Source organism: Puma concolor, chromosome A2 (assembly GCF_028749965.1).
Source record: "Puma concolor isolate L17-30 chromosome A2, mPumCon1.1.hap2, whole genome shotgun sequence".
Lineage (NCBI taxonomy): Eukaryota > Metazoa > Chordata > Mammalia > Carnivora > Felidae > Puma > Puma concolor.
In genome coordinates, this window is record NC_141668.1 from 52,300,950 (window position 1) to 52,323,833 (window position 22,884).

General features: G+C 43.8%; 2 long non-coding RNA genes across 2 annotated transcripts in view; both read left to right on the plus strand.

Moving 5' to 3' along the window:
* Positions 1–439: 439 nt before the first annotated feature.
* LOC147583194 (uncharacterized) lies at positions 440–14,697 on the plus strand. The gene is made up of 3 exons (XR_015246159.1): positions 440–834; positions 2,323–2,432; positions 14,584–14,697. It is a non-coding gene; the product is annotated as an uncharacterized LOC147583194 (long non-coding RNA).
* A 24-nt stretch (positions 14,698–14,721) lies between these two features.
* Positions 14,722–22,884, plus strand: part of LOC147583195 (uncharacterized) — a 71,459-nt gene continuing 63,296 nt past the window's right edge. Inside the window, exon 1 of the long non-coding RNA XR_015246158.1 lies at positions 14,722–14,840. This is a non-coding gene — a long non-coding RNA (uncharacterized LOC147583195). The remainder of the gene's footprint in view (positions 14,841–22,884) is intronic.

Genomic DNA, 22,884 nt, shown 5'->3' on the forward strand with positions numbered 1-22,884 from the left:
TGCCCCGGTTTCAGCACAGCAGGGGCCAAGTCAGGATGGGCGGGGGGGGGGGGGGGGGGGGGGGGGACCCTGGCTAGTCAAGATTCAGCACTTGTAGTTGATTTCGGTGGGGTGGGGGGAGCGGGGGGGAGGCGCTCTGCACAGCAGGACTATCCGGGGCTTTAGGTGAAGCCATAGGTCACTTTGCAAGTGTTGGTGAAACAAATTGAAACATTGTGGTCCAGTCGAGGAGCCACACATCTGAGCGATTTTCATGGTTAGCCCTCGCCTGGGGCGAGAAGCTTCAGCTCATGCGTGGGTGAAAGCGATCCCGCTCCGGCCCAGGGGGGCAGCCTGCTGCGGGTGGCTTGTTCCTTTCTGGCGGCCACGCTCCCGTCCAGGTATCGGGAGGCCCGGCTGGGAAGCACGCTCCTTGGTGCAACTTCATACCAGGACATTCGAGAGGGTTATGGGAAACCATTTTTCCCTTACTCTGTCATCTGGAATGACACGGATTCAGGGTGTGTAAAAAGCGTGTCCTTTAATTTATGGCGACATAAACAAACCTGAGCAGCCTGGACTGAAAATCAGAGATGAAGGTGATAGGAGAGAAGCGTCGGCGTGGATAATGCTGTTAACATCCTTTTACCTCCTGTGACGGGGCTCCGGGAGGGATGGCTTCGGCACGCAGGGTCTTTGCAACATGTTCTGCTCACATTAAAACTGTAGAAATAGCAGTCTTTGTTTACTTCCTGCATTGGAAGAGGGTGTTTTTAAGAGCCGAAGGAAAGCGCTTCACTGGCAAGGATTGGAGAATAAGAAGTCAGTCTACATTCAGAAAAGCGTATATAGCAGGTATGCGAGTTTTTGCCTTATCCAGGAAAATACAGTATTCAGTGGCTACCAATGGAAACCCCTTAGCAAGATCATGAAATTCTTGATGGTTTCAGATGTAATCTATTCATTTCAGCATATACTTATAGGCCGACTCGGTAAGGTTCTGTGCTAAACTCTGAACAGGAAAAAAGATGTGTTCGTCAAATGCCAACCCTAAAGGGACTTAATATTAAAATGCAGTGATTAACACAGTATGCAAGTTCCAGGTTTTACTAGTCGAGTAATTATATGCAAACCACTTTAAAACTCAGTTTCCTCATCTGTAAAATGGGTTTGACAGTGGTGATGATGTTGATGATGATGTAATAAACACATATTGAGCATTTACTGTGTGCCAGGCTCACAAGAAGCTCAGTTGTAAGAGCATGTATTTGTCATTCAATCCTCATAATAACCTGAAAAAATAGGCTACTATTATCTCTATTTTTACTTCCTTCATAGGGTATAGCTAGGGTTAAATGAGCTAATGTATATAGAGCACTTAAGACAATGCTTGACATTTGCAAACCTCAGTAAACGTTAGTAATAATAATAAATATTACATTATAATTGGTTGCCAGAAGCCAGTCCCCTAATAATTGTAATATTTTCTCTAAGAGAGGTATAAGAAAAATGCTATGAGGGTTCCAAATGGGAAGACAGTACGTCTAGCATGGGTAGAGACTCCATGAGAGAGGTGGTCTGGGAACTGGGCCTTCCAGAAAAGATGTGATCATGACAGACAGGGTGGCTGCAAAGGCATGTAGGCAGGGACACCAGCATGGACGTGACCCACACAGTGACCAGGAAGTAAGCCAGTGTGGGGCAAGTCTGGGGCGACTGTGACTAAGCCAGTTGGCCGAGGGCAGAGGAAATCTATAGGTTAAGATTGAAAACGTGTGTTGTATTGTGGAGCACTCCCAAGCATTCCAGTTTCCACTGGATCTGGTAGGCGGGGAAGCCACTGAAGGACTGTAAGTGGTGAACGCCATGGTCAAAGCTGTTTGACTCTTGAACACAGTGGCGCTCCAGGAGTTTCCCAGGGAACACATAAAATGTTGGCAAAGCCATCAGTCCTGGGATTCAAAATGCACTCAGAGCCAGGCCATAGTCCAAAGTGGATGCGAGTTTGGCTTTAAGGGTAGGATTAGATCAGACCTGAAGACTCACAGGGGCCAGATTTAGCGGGTCTGGTCCTGGAGTCAGGGGCAGTGCCAATAGTTTATCTGTTTTGAAAATGATCCTGCCCATCTTGCTTTCGCCTTTTGCCCTTCTGATAGAGACAGTTAAAAGGAGCAGCACGTAGCACACACCTGAGACCGAGCCGTGTTGGGTGAAATCTGTGTAAAACTTGCCACTAAATATTGCAGCGTTTCTTCCCCACTCCCTGTTACTTCTAAGTGGGACAAAGAGTGATTTAAGGACAATCAGTTCCTTGTGTATTTCTTATGTGATTTCAACACGCAGGCACGGAGCTATAAAGCTACGTCCCATGAACCCTGTCCTTTAAGAGCTTAGAGTCTCCTGGAAAACCTAAGATGAGAGCATAAATAGCTGTGAGATAAAGTGAAAAGGAGGTAAGAGCATTTGGGAGTGTGCTTGGGTGGTGGTGGTGGGGGGGTGCAGGTGATGATGACTTTTCTTGGAGAAAGGCAACGTATATTATAACCCACCCCCCTGATTCTGTCCTTTATAATTTAGCACACCATCTACTGTGAGCTGTTTGGTATAGTGTCTTGAAGTTAGACCTTGGTTTGAATCTTGGCTCTGCCTTTTACTAGTAGGACTCCCCTGGTAAATTTTTTGAGCTTCTTTTTCTGCAAAATAGTGATGATATTGGGGTATAATAAGGCAACGTATTAGTTAGGATATGTAGATACTTTTGTCCGCAAGTAGCAGAAAACCCAACCCAAACTGACCAAATGGGGAACTCCTTAGCTTGTAACAGAGGCACTTTAGAGTAGACTAGCTTCCAAGTGGAGCCATCTCGTCAAGGGGCATCTCTCTTCTGGTTTCTAGCCTGCTGTTCACAGTGTCAACTCTCCTCGGACCTGTTCCACTTCCGCTGTAGCATGGATGTTAATGTCCACGTGACTTTATCCATATTCACTTCAGTTGAGCTAACTTAGGCCAGCGCCTGCTCCTTAACCAGGGGCAATCATCATAGGTGCCTGTGTGAATTGCTGGAAAGTTGTGAGACCTTATGTAAGTTCCTTAATCTTTCTGTGCCTGAGTTCCCGCCTCTGTTGAATGAACTAGATGATAGTACTTACCTCATAGGGGTGGTGTTAGAATTTAATGAATGATGGTTACCTTAGATCAGTGTTTTGCTTTGTTTTCCTAGACCATCTGCAGCAACCTATTGGTAAGTCATGAAATAAATTTAGTGGATTGTGGCTATCTTGAAGCCACAGAGAAAAGAAACAAAATAGGACAGTAGTGAATAGAGAATCTCAGAGCGTGTAGCATATGATAAACATGAACAGTGTTTCATGAAACCTTTTATAAGGTTTTATATGTATTTGTGCATGTACTTGGTTAAGACAGAAAACTTATTAGTGAACTTGATACATGGAAAAAAAAAAAGTTGAGGAACATCAGCTTGACTAATCAGGGCGAATTGCTTTAACTAGGACATTGAGAGAGAGGAGAAACTGATGTTGGGGAGAAAGACAAATCACTAACCCTTCCACAGGGTTTACCAAGTGCCAGGCACTGATTTAAGAACTTTGCATATATGAACACATGAGACATTTGCATCAACTGTATAAGTTAGGCTCCTTTATTAAACCCATTTTCCAGATGAACATTGAATGCTGATTCTTAGTGTAGTGTAGTAAAAATGTGGGCTGTAGGTTCAAATCCATGCAGCCCGGTTCTAGAGCCCAATTTTTACATTATATTGAGAATCAGCATTCAATGTTCACTCCCTAGATTATCAGTGCTCAGCACAGGGCCAGACACGGAGAATAAGCACTCCAGAAACGTAGTTATCATTAGGAATATTTTTTTGAAAAGACTAATTTGCAGTCAGGAAACGCCCTTCTTTGGTTTCTCTCCAGCCTGAGGATGTGTAGACAAATCCACGGGAGGGTAGGAAGCCTTGACCTTCTGTCCAAGTCGCATGCTTAATAAAGAGGACACCATGGTGTCCCCAAAAGACCTTTTAGGACACAGCCAAGTTTTTCAAAGGCTGTTCATATCTATGGGGTGGTCAGGGACAAAGGTAATTTGTTTTAAAATGGGCCACCTCTGTCACCCTGAGCTGTGTTAGCGAATGGTTTCAATGGTGCATCCAGAAACACATAGTACTAGCCCCTGGGGCATGATGAGGTAGGTGCTGGTAGATGAGCGTCAGCTTGATTCTTGTGTTTAGAAGATATTCTGATCTCTTCCTGGGGTGTTTTGAAGGGAACCTGGGAGACTAAACTGAGGGACCCGTGTGTGCCCTGGTGTAGGCAGGAGCAACAAAGAAATATCCTGGAAGATTCTGACCTTATTTTATACAGGGCGTCTAATCTAATACAGCGGAGGAAGAATTTTTGCAAAGAGTCCCAAGAGGACTAATAAAATGGCTTTGGATTTCATTACGTTTGAGAGGGAGGCACTAACTCAATTAGCCACAAAATGAGAATTTTCCTACCCCTTCTGTTTGGAGCAGCTCCGAAGCTAGGCTGCACCCAAGGAAGTGCTAGGACTGCCTTTGGATATAGTCTTCCTTGTGAGGAAAGGCGATTCTTGTCAAATTTTAGGCCAGCTTCTGAACCTTTATGCTTCTGCTCTGTGCAGTTTTTGGGAGCCAGGAGAGCATAGTGAAGAACACAGACCTTGCATTCAAATCTCAGCTCTGCCATTTATGGGTGTGAGCCGTGAGCAAGCTACTTAACTTTTCCAAGCCTCAGTCCCCTCGCCTGTGAAGTGGGGTTGGTGAAAGTATGCATCATTGTCATAGGACATAATATGAGTATTAACTTAGTTAATAGATGTTAAAGCATTCAGAAGAGTGCCTGAAGAGATTTCTGCTCTTCTGGTCTTAGAGTCAGTAGACAAGCAAGCAGAAGGGAATCATCACACAAGCAGTCAGTGCCTGACATGGTAAAAGGCCCAAGGAAGGAGCAACTGTCTCTGGAATATGTGGGGAAGGAAGGAGGTGAACTTGGATCTTGAACAATTCACAGGAGACCGCAGAGATGGGAGTCAGGAATAGCATGTCTGAAAAACGTGTCTTGCGCGCCCATAGTGTCTCTGGGGATTGCTGGGCATTTACTAGGGGGTGAGGCCAAGCATTTATGGGGTGGGCTGGTGAGGTAGGAGGCTGGAAGGTCCCTGGGGGCAGGCAATGAACAGGACTGTTCATTTTGGCAAGACAAGATCGTTCCATTAAATTAGGAGTTCTGTGAGCTTTACGGAATTCAATAATTCTTGTCTAGGTTTTTTTTCTTGGATAGAGGATTTCAAATACTTTTGGAGAAAGCTCATTCCATAGCTGAATAGTCATGTCTTGGGGTTGACATTGGATCTTTCACTGGTGACTGCTCTGGTGATCCTCCCTCCACCCCCCCACCGTCCCCCCTGCCACCAACAGGAATTTGCCATTCTGGTTAAAAGGATTCTGTAAGAATCAGAAAGAAAATGTCTGCAGTTTGTTCTTCCTAAACCTGCTAAATTGTTAAAATCACGGTTACAATTTGATATGTCCATGGAATATGTGGTTTTTGACTTTGGCAGAATGTGCCATTCTGCTCTTGAAATTATTCTCATAAGTTTTTTTTTTTTTAATTTGTCAGTTTCAGAACCCTATTTACTGCATAATTCCTACTTGTAAATGGGTGATGTTTTAAAAATTCATTTTTAAGTCCGTTGTTTGGACCACAGATTGCATAGTTCCATAGAAATGATCATGTCATTTGTTAGGTCTTTAGGCAAGTTTGTCAGACTTAGTTGACACAAAATGTAGCTGAACAGTAGCTAACATTTATTAAGCCAACAATACAATTAGACTAATAAGAATTTTTGTTATGAAAAGATAAGAAGACACTAATGGTGAATAGAAATTTTAAATTACTGTTCTATTTAAATTTTTTATTTTTAACGTTTATTTTTGAGACAGAGAGAGACACATTATGAACGGGGGAGGGTCGGAGAGAGAGAGAGGGAGACACAGAATCTGAAACAGGCTCCAGGCTCTGAGCTGTCAGCACAGAGCCCGACGTGGGGCTCGAACTCACAGACCGCGAGATCATGACCTGAGCCGAAGTCGGACGCCCAACCGACTGAGCCACCCAGCTGCCCCAAATTACTGTTATATTTAAATATAGATCAGCTTTCCTAGATTGCTACTCTTTCACATCCTTGATAGTTTATAGGGTGCTTTTGGATACATTATCCAATTAGAGCCTCAAAACCAGCCCGTGTGGGGAGTGCAGAGAAGGAATCTACAGTTCAGAGAGGCACACTGGCTTGTCTAAGAACATACAACTTTCGTCAACACTCTTTAAAAAAAAAAAAAAAATAAAGGTACATTATAAATGGATGATGAAGTAAGGTTAGCTTCACAATGTCAATTGTATAGAAATCTTGCTACATTTTGATTAGAAATTTTAGAGGAGATGTTGGCTATAAGATGACAAGATCCTGCAACTGTTTATCTAATCTATTAAGTATTTATTGAACTCCTACTAATCAGTCCTGTTTTTAGGGGGGGTGGGCAGGGGGAGGGTAGAGAATCATAAATATTTAAGGCTTGGCTTCTGGTCTTTTTTAGTTATTGTGGTACAAATTGTAGGGTAGAAGGTCCCTTACCCAATGCAGGTGGGGCTGGGGGTCTGTTGGTTAATCTAAAATTGTGGTTTAAGGTAATAATGGGAACAACAACAAAAAAACCACACGTTTTCAATAGCAAATATCACCATGTCTTTCTAAATACACCAATTTACCCCAAATAAGTCAACACCTTGTAGAAAAAGCAAATTGTTTCTGTAGTAGAATGAATATGTCTTGCTATATTCTGGGGCATAGGAGAAAAAAATGAGAAAATGGTAGACTGAGGTTATGTGACAATGTAACAGTAATCTGCTCATATGGAGCACCTTCCTCAGGCTGTGATGGCAACTTTTCTAGGATTCATTACTCTGTGATTTTTAATTTGCATGAATACTCCTTAAAACCAGAGACCTGCCTTATTTTTTGTGTGGATGTTCCATGGCAGCTAATTCTGTGCTGAGTACCTAGTGCTGGATAAATGTTTGACGAATAAATGAAAGGATAATTTAACACAATATTAGCGATGTTAGTAGAATAATAACGTGAATCGGAGTCTCAAGCAGTCAGTTATTCTTTCCTGTTTAACTGTCTCCCAGAGACAGCCTTAGGCCTTGGGAGTTGAATCTGCCTCGGCTGAATTTTCAAATGACATGGCCAGCTTTCTTAAAAATGTATTTCCATTCCATTCCATTCCACACTTTGTTATGATTCTTGGCTGTCTTCCTGGACCTTGTGACAAATCCTCGCGGAGAAAATGCCTTCTACACTGGGACATGTGCCAAGAAGAAGAGAGGTAAAATTCTACCCACCACCATTTTTTTTTTTTTTTTTTAACTTTGAGGATTCAAAAAGGGGCGGTAGGACATTTTCGTCTTACCTTCAGATTTTTCCTGGAGTTTATTTTTGCCTTCTGTGATGCATTTAAGCTCTATTGTTCCCAGTGTATTTATTTGTAAAATGGATTTAATTCTGTTCTTGTAAAGCCTTTAGAAAGGTCCGTCAGGGGCAGGCAGGGGTACACAATGCTTAAGAATGATGTTAAGGTTTTAAAAGAGATTTATTTGACCCTGAGGCCAAATGGCACAGCCTGCAAATGTGATAAATCTAGCAAATAAATAAACAAATAAATAAATAAACATAAATGCCTTTGAGGAGGCAACAGGCCAATAGGCAGCTTCGCAGTTGGCATTTGCTTTTACAAGAGCACTTGTTAATCCCACATGCTCAAGACAGTTATAAAGGTTTCATTTCCTCCCCAGACCTTACTTCCCCCGCGGGTGTATGGAGTGGAACACTTTATTTGAGACCAGAGTCGTGAATGTACTCCCTGCAAGGTGATGACTTCATGTATATTGATATTGCCAGTAGGGGTTTATTTTCTTTCTTGCGAGGCTGTGATCGTTTGAAGTAAGGAACCACGACCAACACAGCTCTTTGCACAGAGCTTTATACATAGAATGTGTTCGAGAAACACTTGTTAAGTGAATGAATGAAAAAGGTCCTATTTACAGCTGTACCTCCAGCACCAAGCACCGTGCCAGCACCTGGGAGGTGCTCAAGAAATACTTGTCAAATGAATGAGTTGTGCCAATCATGGTTCCAGCAGGTGTTTCTATCTTCAGTACTCTTGCAGATCAGAAGCAAGGCAATATTGGAGTTTTTCCGTTGCTGGAAAGGCACATTGTCATTATCTGAAAAAGTCAGCCTCAGAACTTATCTCAGTGACATGTGGTGCTGGATTGTAGAAGAGGGAGGAGAGAAAGACTAGAGAATGAGAGGAGAGAGAATCAGAAGCACAAATGCCAAACATATCTGTCTGTCTGTCTACCATTCATCTATGTATCGTCTACTGATGCAGATATACACACGTATATGAAACTAGCTGTTGAAATTTATTAATCAACGTGGAAAACTAACATCCGCATTTATTTCCGTCTCCATCTATTTATATATAAATGTAGTTTGTGCCTTTCTCCTGAGTGAGAGACCTGAGTTCCACTGCTGTGGGACATTTCTGCCTGTACGCCCACTGACTGCCTAAACTCTGTCGTGTGTCCTTGAGGACCGAGCGGTTGGGCCATCACAGAAGTCAGCTGTACCCATCTCAGGATCCACTTTAGATAAGGTCTCTATCTCAACGATCCCCTCCCACTGTTTTACATGGAAATTTTCTAGGGGGTCCATCACTGACGTGCTGCAGGTATCTGTGTAAAGTCTACTCCTACCACCCTTTGTGCTGCTCAAAAACCTTCAGTGGCTCCTCATTATTTATAGGTTGAAATTCAAATGTCTTAGTCTTGTTTTTAAAGAACTTTATAACCTTTCCTTGGAACTCTCTCCTAAGACTCTTAAGACTCTATTTATATTCCGCTTTTCTAGCCGGGCTTGTACTTTTTCTAGAGAAACGGCTGTTCATTTCCATTTCCCCTCAGTGACCCTCAGTGAGCACCCTGCTATATGCCAAGCCCTAGATAACATTTTGTTTGTTTCTTCACCTGTTCGCTGGACACAGAAATGCCAGCTCTCCCTCCTCCCAGCTGAGCCAAATCCTGACATCCTTTAAGGCCTATCTCAAGTCCTTCTTTCGCCAGGTAGCCTGCTTTGACAATCCTAGCCATAGTCCTCTTTCCCCTATTTGGGCTGGTCACTTACTATTGTGTGTTGATATATCTTTTAATGTCCCCCTAATTGCATTGTAATTGCGTTGTCTGCTCCCATGAGGGAAGAGTTCCATCACAGCCTGTCTCTCTCTCTCTCTCTCTTTCTGTGTGTGTGTGTGTGTGTGTGTGTGTGTGTATTGCTTGCTAAAGGCACTCCTTAACTGGGGGCTAATTGATTGTGTAACTACTTTTCAACATTTTGAACCTTTTATTATTTTCTAAATTTGTACCACTTTAACAAAAGTGCCTTTGAGGCAAACATAATTTATTATACAAAAATTTCAAATCTCAGTGTTAATACACACATAGATTTGTTTATTTAATTGTTTATTTATACACATCATTTTAAACATGGACATTTAAAACACGAGTTTGTCCTTTCAACTCTCCTTAACCAACATTTTCTTTTCTGGAATGTTGGTAAAAAAGTAAACTTATGGGGCGCCTGGGTGGCGCAGTCGGTTAAGCGTCCGACTTCAGCCAGGTCACGATCTCGCGGTCCGTGAGTTCGAGCCCCGCGTCGGGCTCTGGGCTGATGGCTCGGAGCCTGGAGCCTGTTTCCGATTCTGTGTCTCCCTCTCTCTCTGCCCCTCCCCCGTTCATGCTCTGTCTCTCTCTGTCCCAAAAATAAATAAACGTTGAAAAAAAAAATTAAAAAAAAAAAGTAAACTTATCACACTCATTTCTACTTTGTGAGCTCGAAAGGATTGGAGAAAGGTCTGCCTCAGGCTCAATCTTTCCCTCGTTCCTGGTGGAATAGTTGAAGGGTCATAAGGAAAGATTGTATTGCTGAGAAGTCTGGTAAAATCTCCACCATTGACTAACTATTGACTAACCATGCTACTTTGGGTGAGACACCCATGTCTTATATTTCAGTGTCCTCATCTATAGAAAGGGGGAAGAGGGGTGCCTGGGTGGCTCAGTTGGTTAAGCGTCCGGTTCTTAATTATGGCTCAGGTCATGATCTCATGGTTCACGGGATTGAGCCCTATGTTGGGCTCTGCGCTGACAGCACAGAGCCTGCTTGGGATTCTTTCTCTCCCTCTCTCTCTGCCCCTCCCCTGTTCTCTCTCTCTCTCTCTGTATATATCTATATCTATATCTATATCTATATCTATATCTATATCTATATCTATCTATACCTATCTATACCTATCTATCTATATATCTATATATATAAATCTCAAAATAAAGAAATAAACTAAAAAAAAAGGGTGGTGATACCAGCTGAGGTCATGAGGTCATGTAATGTGCAGGAAAATGTTCTGAGAACTATAAAGGTCTATCTAAATGTTAGGTCTTATCATTGTCATCATCATATTACCAGCATCCCAATCACTTTATCACCCCTGCCACCATGTGCCCTCAACTCAGGCATCAAGATGAGAAATGCTTATCGGAGCTGATGACTTCTTATAGGAGGCATCAATCTGCCATTTTCCAAATGTGAGTGATTTGTAGCTCATACCTTCTTTTGTACATTACAACTTCTGAGGACGCTGAGTGGCGTAGACCATTTGCCTCTCTTGCAGCACCAGGGTCCCTTCTGGTTTTTGTGACTCCCGCTCTCACTGCTGCAGTGGGTCTTTTGGATTATAAAATGTCTCTGGGGAATAGACTGGGAGTTTTAGTTTAACACTGTGAGCAGGTGGTCTTGCATATCGTTATTTTTTTGAACCTAGAAAAACATCAGCTGTAAAACACACCATTATTTCTGAAATCCCCAAGAAAGGAAAAGCTAACAATTTTCAAGTATGCCACACCATTGATTACAGATACATTCCTATTTCAGAGTTGTTGAAATGTGAAAAATAAGTGTCTGGGAATTAGTCACATACAGTGGGGTGATGGCCGGAAGAGTTTGCTTTGAGTCTTCTAAGCCCCAGCCGTGGTGGGTCCTGGGATCTCCGTGCCCCCTCCCCCTGCCCCAGCCTCCTTTGTACACATATGCTGCTGAGCACTCCTAGGCTGAGTGGCCACTGGCTGACGTCCTGCTTCTCCCAGGCTTTTCGTTCTGTGTCCTATAAGGGCAGTGGGAGGAGGAGTTGGTATGGGCAGAGGGTGACGACAGGCGATGCCACCCCCTTTGTCCCCACTTCGTCTCCTTGTTGCTATGTTAAAATTTTTTTTAACATTTATGTATTATTGAGAGACACACATGAGCATGGGAGGGGCAGAGAGAAGGGGAGACACCGAATCCGAAGCAGGCTCTGGGCTCTGAGCTGTCAGCACAGAGTCCTATGTGGAGCCCGAACTCACGGACTGTGAGATCATGACCTGAGCTGAAGTCAGATGCCTAACCACCTGAGCCACCCTGGCACCCCACCCCCACCCCCCCCACCACCCCCGCCACCCTGTTGCTATGTTAAGTCAGACTGGTAAGAAACTGCCCCAGAGGCAGAGCCTTCCAGGTCGGAGGAAGCACATTCCTGGGCTTATATGTTCTCTTATCCAGAGGCACTGGAAGATCAAGTGCCCACTTGAGGCTTTTCCCAGCCCTGAGTAGCTCCTATTTGGTCAGGGTTCATCTTGTGACAGGGACCTGCCAAAGTGACAGTAACCTGATACACTCGGCCTGGGCTAAGAGCAAAGTGGTTTTCTTTTTTTCTCAGAGATAGAAGCGAGGGCTGGAGGTAAGCAGAAGGTTCAAAGCTATTTGCAGCAAAAGGCCCGATCCCTGCCCTTGCATGCGCAGGGTGGGGGCAGGGGCGGTCACCCGTGTTCTCAGGTGTCACTGCCAGCGGCAGATATTTCAGCACCTCTTTTCCTTCAAACGTCTTGGGTTTCAGAGAGGGAGGTAACCGGACCCTTCACATTTGTTACAGTAATGCTGTTTCAGACCCTGTTCCTTGACCTTACAAGTCACCTGCTCCTCTTGAGATATAGTCACCCTGTGGGGTGAGACGTCTACTATCCAGATTTTGCTGACGATACTGGGAGTAATGCGCAGCTGTAACTCAGGTTTATCATTTAGTGTGGCTCTTTGGGTAGCTTTTGGTAGCAAAGTGTGTTATTCTACAGTGGCTGTGGAAAGGGTTTAACTGCTTTCATTTGCATAATGAGTTAGAAGGTTCTGTGGATGTTGCCTCTGACCCCTGAAACGTTGTTTAATCTCTCCATAGACTTTCCGTCTGCAGTACAAGTCTGTTCTCTAAGCATTGAAGAGGAGAGGCTTTTCAGTGGCTTCCCAGCCCTACCTCAGGAAGCCCAAACTCCTTAGTATAACATTCGTAGCCGAACCGGTCAGGACTCTTGGCTCAAACTAGCTCAAGGGAGATCAGTTAATGGCTCACGTGACTGAGGAGTCTAAGGATGGATCTAGAGCCTCAGACAGAGGTGGGTGCAGGGGCTCAATCAACGTCTTCTGGGCCCTGTCTCTCTCTGTCACCTCCTGGCTTCAGGTCCCTCATTGTCATGGCTTCACTCTACAGGCACAGTCTGTTCAGAAAGTGGGGAAGATGGCCGCCCACATGCAAACTGATAATCTTTCAACATAGGAAGAAAGAAGCACTTCTTTTTTCTGTTATCGTGTGAAGCCAGGGAAGCCCTGATTGACCCTACTAGGATCTTGTGTCCAGCCCTAGACCAGTCATTCATGCCGGCTCTGATTAGGTCCTCCCGAGACATGTGCCCACCCCACGACTGTGGATGCCTGGTCTCAGTGATGACAGACCCACTGGGACCACACGTAGTGAAGGAGGAGCAGCTGTCTAAAGGCAATATGGGTGGCGGGTGTACAAAAACACCCCCTGTCTTCTGTAAAGGTCCTGTATGGTTTGGCCCCTTCTGTCTGTCAAGCTCCTCTCAAGAGTCCCGAATGGCCTCTTACCTACCGATCAGATTAGACTATTTTCTCTGGTGAAGATCTGACTTCAGCTTACCACCTTATTTGCTTTACCCCCAGTGTCCCCTGGAATTTCTTCTTCCCCTTCTACACTTGTCAAAATTCTTCTCAGCCTTCAAGGCTTAATTAAAATGTTACTTCCTTCAAAACTTTTCCCTATATTTCTGGTCTTTCCACATGGCAGTCAAAGGATTTGGCTGGCAGCACATTTGTGAAGTTTGTCTGTTCTTCCCTCTATTTGCACCTGCTTACGTGTCTGCCCCAGAAATGCAAAGATCAAACTAGTCATTTAGTATTGTTCCAGTGTCACGTGGGAGATAGGCAATAAAAATGTGTTGGATGGATAAAAGTTCTCTCAAGATCTTTTTTGAGAGGATCTCATGTGTCGGATCTACCCAAATACATATGCGCATACATTGTCAGAGGTTGAGTTCACGTATGTACTATCTGCTTACTGATAAACACAGAGCACTTTTGTATATTCCCAGCAGCACTCCGGGAATGACATTGATATTTTAGTTACAAGTATACTGTCTCATCTGGTAACTTTTCCATCTCGGGATTAGGGAGCAGAACAAACTGGGAGTGGGGTCATGGAAGAAATTCTGTTAGGCCAAAAAAAACCCCCAAACTGGGCGGGTTGTGGGATTGAATCACATCACCTCTGGGAAAAGAACAAAAGCTAGGGGAGGTAGCTGAGCGTAATGGGTAAGAATGCGCCTCCAGGTTTGAGGCCAGTTCCCACTGCTTGTTATCTGTGTAACCTTGGGCAAGTTAGCAAGTATCTCTGAGCCTCAGTTTCTATGTAAAATAGAGACCATAGAGCTTTTATGTGGCAGGATGATTGTGAAAACAAAACAAGATAATGCATGCAGAGTACCTAACATAATACCTGGCTACTGGTAGGTGCTGCCCCTGCCCCATCCATTCTCTCTCTCTCTCTCTCTCTCTCTCTCTCTCTCTCTCTCTCACACACACACACACACACACACACACACACACACAGAGGTGGTGGTACAAATAATTGCATGATTTTTCTTCAGTGTGACCAGCCACACTGGGGAGGTCCATACTGGGAATGCATTAAAGAATGCTCTCTCTCTGTTCTGACTGTGGTTATCTGGCTACTATTGTTGCGATCTAATGACCAGAATGATGACCGCAGTGAGAGGTGGGAATATGTGGATGGCCGGGAGCCAGTTGCCTCTGTTGAGAACTGCAGTGCTGGCGTCGACAGCAGCAGTGGATGACTGGATGATGGGTTTTTATTTCCACTGCGTCTGAAATGTGCAATTAGCCTAGAGAGCGAGGAGAGCAGAAACCCCCTTTGTCCAGATGACACCTTGTGTGTGGACGAGCCCCCCTGCCCCCGTCTCTGGCTAAAGGATCTGCATGTTCAGGGAAGGAGACTAAGCCATTTTGTGGATTAACTCTGTGTTTATTTGTAATAAACTATTGTAGGCGCTACAGGAAAGGAACCCCAGAAAGTGGTCCACTGCCAGAATGATGACGACTCCTGGAACTTTCTCTGATTCTTATTCTCCCTCCTACCTTGCTCATCATCTTATGTATTCAAATCCTTCTTGTATTTATATAGCACAGCTACGATGCTTCACCCAGACCATTGCACATCACATCAGAGAGGAAGACACATGTGTGATTCATTTTCTTAAGACTCAAGTCTAAGGATTTACCTAAGGACCCAGGAATGTCATGAGGTAAGTTTTGGAAGTGTCTGAGGTGGTCTGATGATTATCGATTGGCAGGCTCACCTCCTCTTCCACTAATTGGCTATGGGTTTGCATTTACAAACTGTGACCCACCGTGTTGATAATCTGATGGAACATTCTAGAATGTGGAGAAAAGTAAATGGATGGTCATGAGTGTGCTTACGCCCTGTGTAGCAGTCCTGGACACCGAAGGGAGGCCCTCAGGAGCCATAGAGTGTTGGGATGGGGTCAGGACTGGAGGGCTTTAAAGGTTATCTATGCAGACCCAGTCATTTTACTAATAGAGATCCAAAGAAGCTGTACTTTCTGTCCAGGGCTCCCCAAGCATTTATTTAGTTTCTCTCTTCATGTGAGGATTGATCACATTGCATCATGATTACTCACGAGTCTGTCTCCCTGTGCATTCAGATTCTTCAGCTGTAAGTAACAGAAAACTCAACTCACACTACTTTAAGCAAAAAGGGGACTTGATTGGCTCAGTAACCAAAGAGTTCAGCTGGATCCAGAGGCTTTAACAATGCTCTTGAGATCCAGTCTTTCTCCATTTCTCAGTTTTGCCTTCCATTGAGCTGGCTCTATTACTCAGGCGTGCTTTGCCTGGTGAGGCCAAATGGCTGCCAGCAGCCCTACAAATAGATCTCCCCAGCTCCAAATCCAGAAGAAAAAAGAAGACACGTTTGTCTGCTAAATTGGCTCACGTTGGCTGTGAACCACTCCTGAACAAGTCATGTGGCTCTAATGGGCCAGCCGTGGGGCACATGCCCTGAAGCTGGGGATGGGGTCAGTCCTACCTAAACTGCAAGGAGTGAGGGGGAGGGTGGGTGCTCAAGCAATATCTAGGGCACCATTGTTAGAAAGGAGGAAGAACTGGGGTGCCTGGGTGGCGCAGTGGGTTGAGCGTCCGAATTCGGCTCAGGTCACGATCGTGCAGTTGACAAGATCGAGTCCCGCGTCAGTCTCTGTGCTGATAGCTCAGAGCCTGGAACTGCTTCAGATTCTGTCCGTCTGTCTCTCTCTCTCTCTGTCCCTCCCCTGCTCATGCTCTGTCTCAAAAATAAATAAAGATTAAAAAAAAAAAAAGGAAGGAAGAAGGACAGAAGCTGAGCATACAAAGAAAAATAAATAGCTCCTGCCCTCCCAACTCAAACGTGAGCTCGTTAATAGAAAGACAGTGCCCATGAATTTTGCTTCTGCCCTGCTTCCTAGGGCATTCCTACCCATGACCAGGGAAGCAGAGACTCATACATGGTGACTATTGTGAATTTCTAGCTATGGGAACAGCTGGGCTAATTCTTAGTGTGAGGTTTTCACACCCTTGATATTGGTGACATGGTGGCTTCTGGAAAGGCTTAAAATCATGTATGCTTTTGGCATCGTGTCCCTTCCATTTAAACAATGTATTTAAGAACGTATTTTAACTTTGCTGTTCAAAGTCAGAAACGTCAACGGCCTTGTTTTTGGCCAACGCCATGTTCTTTGGCAAAGTGTTTGGCACTTTGGTAGTTCTTCCTAACTTACAGGTATGCCAAACCTGTAGTTATAGTAGGGATTCAACTTGGCTAATTGCATTTGTACTGGACACATCTCACAAATATCTTCATATTCTTTCTGCTTTGCCTCCAGGCTCTCAGCTGCTCTCTCTGCTCAGTCCCTCCTGCGGCTTTCACTCACTGAGGGCTGACATCATTCTGCAGCCTGACGCCATGCTGTCACACACCCACCTCTCTGGTTCTTTGTGACATCCTGGCTCCGATGGAATGCTGCCCTGCAGGCCATGGGCTGTGTCATAGGGACTAGATGGTTCAATCTGGAAGTGCGGGGTGTTAACTCCCCATGGTGCACTTATTGACCAATGGCAAACAGGAGATAGACAGGAAATTGGTAAAAACATTTCCTCTCCCTCCTCCCGCTCCAGATTCTTTGAGGCCCATCGTGAAGCATCGCTTGGCCTTGCTTTTTATCCTTCCCTGCCTCGCTTCTCTTTCCTTTCACTTCTGTTGCCCCAAGACTACACTTGCCAAAGAAAGCAACAGAACTTAATTCCTGCTTCTGGCTCTGTTTACTAGGAAGCCTGGTCTAACACATTATTTCGTTTTTATCTCCCATTTACTCTCAAAGCTGCAGAAGAGGGTTTTAAGTCCAGTCATCTTGATTGGCTTTAATAAAATGGGGTTTCTCTCTCTTTGCCTATTTGTAAGATGAATAAACTGAGGCACGCAGTGGATGTAACTTGGTCAACATTACAGGCTTAATCAGTGGGCCGCTTAAACACAGAATCTGAGTTTCCCATCTCCCCATTGAAGGTTCTGCACCCAATCACAAGGTAAGCCTCCATCTGCATGTACAAAGTGTTAGGGAATAACTGGGACAAATATCCCAATCATTCAAGCTAGGCAAACCAAACCAAAATAGCTACATAATTGAACTCAATGTCTCCACTTCACATTGGGACTCTGGAAACAGCCAAAGACATGCTACCTAAATGTTGCCATTGTGTTGTTATAAGTGCTCCTGATGGTGGTGGGTATGTATTTTTAAACAGCTGATTCCCATTTCTTTTTTACATTTGTTTTTAATGTTTATTTTTTAGAGAGAGCACGTGCAAGCAGGGGAGGGGCAGAGAGAGAGGGAGACACAGAATCCGAAGCAGGCTCCAGGCTCTGAGCTGTCAGCACAGAGCCTGATGCGGGGTTCGAACCCCCAAACCGTGAGATCATGACCTGAGCCGAAGTGGGACACTTAACCGACTGAGCCACCCAGGCACCCCCATTTCTTAAAATATTTTGCATTTTGGGCCAAATTCCTTTGCTTTTTAACTAATGGAGATGAAAATAAAGTTTCAGCAAAGATAATAGACTCTTCACAGGAGGGGAAATGTCATGATACATAAAACATTTCAGACTTGGCTAGAGACGTAGTATAAACATGAAGGTAAGGTTAATTAGTTCGTGTATATTTTGTGCTCTGGTGTCTTACTGATTTCAAAGTGACTCTTTGCCATTGTTACGAGCTTGCTTAAAATGAGCTTTTTAAAAGGGGCGCCTGGGTGGCGCAGTCGGTTAAGCGTCCGACTTCAGCCAGGTCACGATCTCGCGGTCCGTGAGTTCGAGCCCCGCGTCGGGCTCTGGGCTGATGGCTCAGAGCCTGGAGCCTGTTTCCGATTCTGTGTCTCCCTCTCTCTCTGCCCCTCGCCCGTTCATGCTCTGTCTCTCTCTGTCCCAAAAATAAATAAACGTTGAAAAAAAAAATTACTTTTAAAAAATGAGCTTTTTAAAAAAGATCTGAAATTATACTCAAATACTTATAGAAAACCAGTAATAAAGAGGAATCAATTACAAGAAAAAAATTCTGGTGATAGGATAAGCTCCAGTCCAAACCTAAAAGGAAGATGTGATGGTTCCTGAACTCTCCTCTGTGTGGTGGCTAATATTTAGGGTAGGGAGTGGGTGCTTGAGTTGCCCTGATTTATATAGAAATTTTTAAAATTCATAATTGTGTTATTTTGGGGATCCTACTCTCTTTCAAGTATTTTCATTTAAAAAAATTAAGTTTACTTTAATTTATTTTGAGAAAGATACAGAGAGCAAGTGAGGGAGGGGAAGCGAGAAAAGGAGACAGAATCCCAAGCAGGCTCCGTGCTGTCAGCACAGAGCCCAGTGGGGGACTCGACCAGACAAACAGTGAGATCACTGAGTCGGAGTGATCCAGCAGGAAAGACACTCATGCACACAGGCAGCCCAAATTGTCAATGACACACCAACAGTAAGAGCACGATAGTGCTTTCTGACACCCGTTTAAAACTGCATGAGTGGTGACTGTTCTAGAACAACAGCCAATTATATACATACTTCAAGTACTTAAAGTAGAAAAACTCTTGGCTTTAATGAATGTGCATCTAAAAGAACTGAAGAAAAGTTTTACTTTGCTCAATGTTTCCAAACCTATCAGTTTGGAAAACGATGGTTTTAGGTTTTTGATTGGCTCCCAGCTTGAATTTTGATTTTTTCTGTAGCTTGGGTCCTGGAACAAAGAGGGAAAACGATTAAGACTTCATAGAAAATCTTGATCAGGCATTCAGAGAAAGGCCACAGCTATATTCTGTCCTGGAAAGACCAATATGAAATACCATTCACATGATGTAGTTGGGAATTACAAAGAAGGACAGGGCCTAAGCCATGGTGTCCTTGTGGGAGAGACTGTTAGAAAGAAAGGCATGACATGTTATATTTATTTATTTTTTTGAGAGAGAGAACACTGAGGGACAAAGAGAGAGGAAGAGAGAGAGAATCCCAGCACAGAGCCAGCACAGAGCTCTGCCAGCACAGAGCCTGATGTGGGGCTCAACTGCATGAACTGAGAGATCATGATCAGAGCCGAAATCAACAGTTGGATTCTTACCTGACTGAGCCACCAGGTGCCCTAAAGGCGTGATATCTTTTAACATCTCACCTGTCAACCTTTGCTGAAATGATAGGTGATGTGTTGATCAGTTCTCATGGAAATCTGAGAATTTATCACGTTCTGATCAAGTGTATGGAACAAATGGAAACCAAGATGAGCCAGATTCTTCTCTCTTGATTCTTTCATCTCCAGAGTCTTAGAAGAAACTTGGAAATTTCAAAAAGCTCTCTGTTTCCCAAGAAAGATAAGGAGGTTCCAGAAAGGAACAATTGGCTATTTGGTGTTGTGAACTTGTCAACACTACTTGACAGAGAAGCAAATGGTGCAGAGCAAGAAAACTGAGCTTTGAACCTTGGAACATTTTCAAACAAAGATCTTCTGCCAAAGAATCTTTAATATCTATTACTGCCTCTCAAATTATAATAAAAATACCATGAAATTCAATGAAACACATTCATTTCCAATATACAACAATGCTAGGCTTTTGGTCCCAATTAAGCACATGTTTTTCCAGGGAGTTGCGCTTTGTGAGAATTTGTTTTCTCACAAAAGGTTAAACAGCTCTTTCACATGAACTGCTTCACTTTCTAAATGCATAAACAGTAATAAATGTTAAACGTTAGAGAAAAAAGATCATGGGACAGAATTTGTTTGACGATTAGCTCTTTCTGGCTGTGGAAGCACCATGATACTCAACTTCATTTTGGAATAAGATCAACTTTTTCTCATTACTTAGTTTAAGGATTAACTGGACACCAGCATCTTGAGAAAAATAATCTGTGGCTGGTTCATTTCTGTGCTGTTTCAATCCAGCTTTTGGGCTCCATGGCTTGTTCAGCCCTCAGCTGACCTAATGATGAATGCTCATATCAGGGATGCATCATTATTAACCTTAGTAACAAGCTGAGCCATGTTACTTTCTTACCTCTTCCTTTGTTCAGTTATCTCCTTCCATTCCTTCTCCTTGTATATTTAAGAGCAAAACAAGTGTTTGAAAGTTAAAGGGCACGATATTTTTCAAAGCCAGTCAACTGTATGAAAGAAACGAGGGAAATCTTACATATTTGGATTAAATTTATAGTCCACTGCTATGAAGAAGGCACTCAATGCTCATTACTCCCAACCAGAGTTAATTTTATCTTTAGAATGACTTTACTTTTCTTAGTTAAGTTCCCTTTTAAAAAGCCAGTCTTCTCCTAGATAATGATTATTCTAGTAAATTCATTATAATCCATGAGGTCTGGGAAAGTGAAGCAAAGATTAATGTGCCTGTGTATCTTTAATCCCTGGTCTAAGATCATTGTTGAGGTTCAGGGTCTTGGAAAAATTTAGTCTTATTACTGTTTAAGGATCTGACAGCCAGCTGTCTCTGTACTTTTAACAGATCAATTCATTCATTTTTTCAAATGAGCTTTTCCAAAATGCTTCTGTGCAGGGCCAAGAATATACTTCTCATATTTAAATTTAAGGCTGATATATTGGATTTCTTTTCTTAGTCAATTATTTTTGTTTTTTCCGACTCATTCTGTATCTCAATTCCTTCCAACTTATTGCTGTTTTATCATGAGGGCTGTGAATGTGGCTAATAGAAAATCGCGGATAATTTTAAAAGTAATGAAATTTACCTTTGAATATGGGTATATATGATGATTTAGAAATTCGTAACATTCCAAGGAACATGTTAGAGCCATCCTCACAGGATTTGTTCCAGTGGGGATTACGTGGTCATTCAAATCCTCAGTTCCTGTCCCACTGTGGAGAGAGACAGAAAGACAGAACTCTTAGCACAAGGCAACCTGCTAAGTAAACATCTATGTTTCTGGCTCAGCATTTTCCTGAGTTGGTAAGTAGGGAAGAAGTTAGGTATTATTATGTTGAGTGCCTCTTACCGAGTCTCTTGGTTTGCATGGGAGACAAAATGAAAGACAGAAGAGTGGTGTTTAGGATAGATTTTATTGCTCTTTTATAAGAATCTGGCAAGCGTAGGCTGGTTCACAGTGGGGGTATCCTTGCACATAAGTAAGAGTGAATTGTCTAAACATATAGAGTCTAAATGGTACCAACCACTTATTCCATTGAATTTGAACTGTAGCAGGTTTGGTTTAAGGTTATTCCCATTGTAACCGGTCAGTGGAAGTTACTATAAGAATATACAATCCACAAAGATAGTACCCAATGGGTATTATATGCCAGGAAGGAAGCCTTACTGTCACCGAGGACCCAACGGACCATTTAAGTCCTGCTAGCACACTGCAAAGAAAAAACGGGAGAGACACAGTCCCTGATATAATAGATGGTGGAATGTGGGGCCAGAGAGGGCTATGTCAACCTCTTGGTTGGGTGCAGTCAGGAATTCGTTGAGAAAGGAGTAAACAAAGATGGTTGTCTTTCCAACACAGATGATTTGATATTCAGATCTCATACTATTGGGCCTTCCACTGAGAAACATTTGGAACCCGTGGTCTGTGGTAAGGCCAGAAGTGTGAGCATCTCACAACACTGGATCTGAAATCCTTGTGAAAAATCATGAGGAGGAGGGATGGGGTTATGGCGCTTTGGAGGGTGATGTGGAGCCCCTGGATGAGAACCCAGGTCGCCATTCAGCACCCAGGAGCTCCAAGCATCTGCTCACTCAGGGCTACTCCAAGTGACATTTTTGAAGTACTTCATCCTGAGCGAAATGCTCCCTGTATCTTTTTAGATACTAACTGAAGTCTTTTTTCGGTGGCACTCCCCCCCCGCCCCCCGCCCAGGAAGTTAGAGCTCTTTGCGTGCATCCCTGCCTATCCGCCCAATCCCTTAGGTTGGTTTCCTCTCAGCTTCTGCGATGAAAATGTGCAGACATCGCAACCAAAGACCTGCAAAGCAGTTTGGAAATGTTCATTCGTTAGTGAACCCTTAGTGCCTCCCATGACTGCTGCAACTTCTGTTGGTACAGATGGCAAAGGGCTGGCTCCTGAGTGTGTCTTCCTGAGGCCATAGAGCAGGAAGATGACAATCAAGTCATCTCTTTCTCTCTTATCATGCTGCCCACTTGCTCCTCTGCATAGAGTCCCAGTGCCAAAAATCTAGTTCATTCCAAATATCCCCAGGCATAGTCTTCATGTAGGTGGTACATATTCTGAGACCCAGCATCTGGATGCCTGAGATCAGGGTATTGCTGCGTGGACGGACTTCAGCCACTCCAGATGGGGTTTATGTTCAGGAAGTATGGGACCCCCGCAGAGCCTTCAGAATGAAGGAGGAAATAAGAGATAGAAAAGAGATAGATATCATGGCCCTGGCAGCACAGAGAGGGCTTTATGTGCATGTTCTTACAGGATTTGGCTAAACATCGTGTACGGTTTATGTGAAAGTGGGAAGCCCTGTAATCCCTGTCCCTGAAGCGCCATAGAAGTATTGCAACAGAAAGGCCAGCCAGCCTTGGGTCTTGGCAGTGGCTCTCTCCAGCACTCAGTTTGGTCCAAAGTGCTGCCATTACCATTTGCATGTAGCTCCCTGTAATGTGCAAAGGCTACCAGGAAAACGCTAGCAGTCACAAATGCTGCCATCACAGGACACAGAAAGACAACCACGTATCTTTGTAGGAGGCCATCATGGCTCGGATTTACCTCCCTTGTTTGAGGCAGAA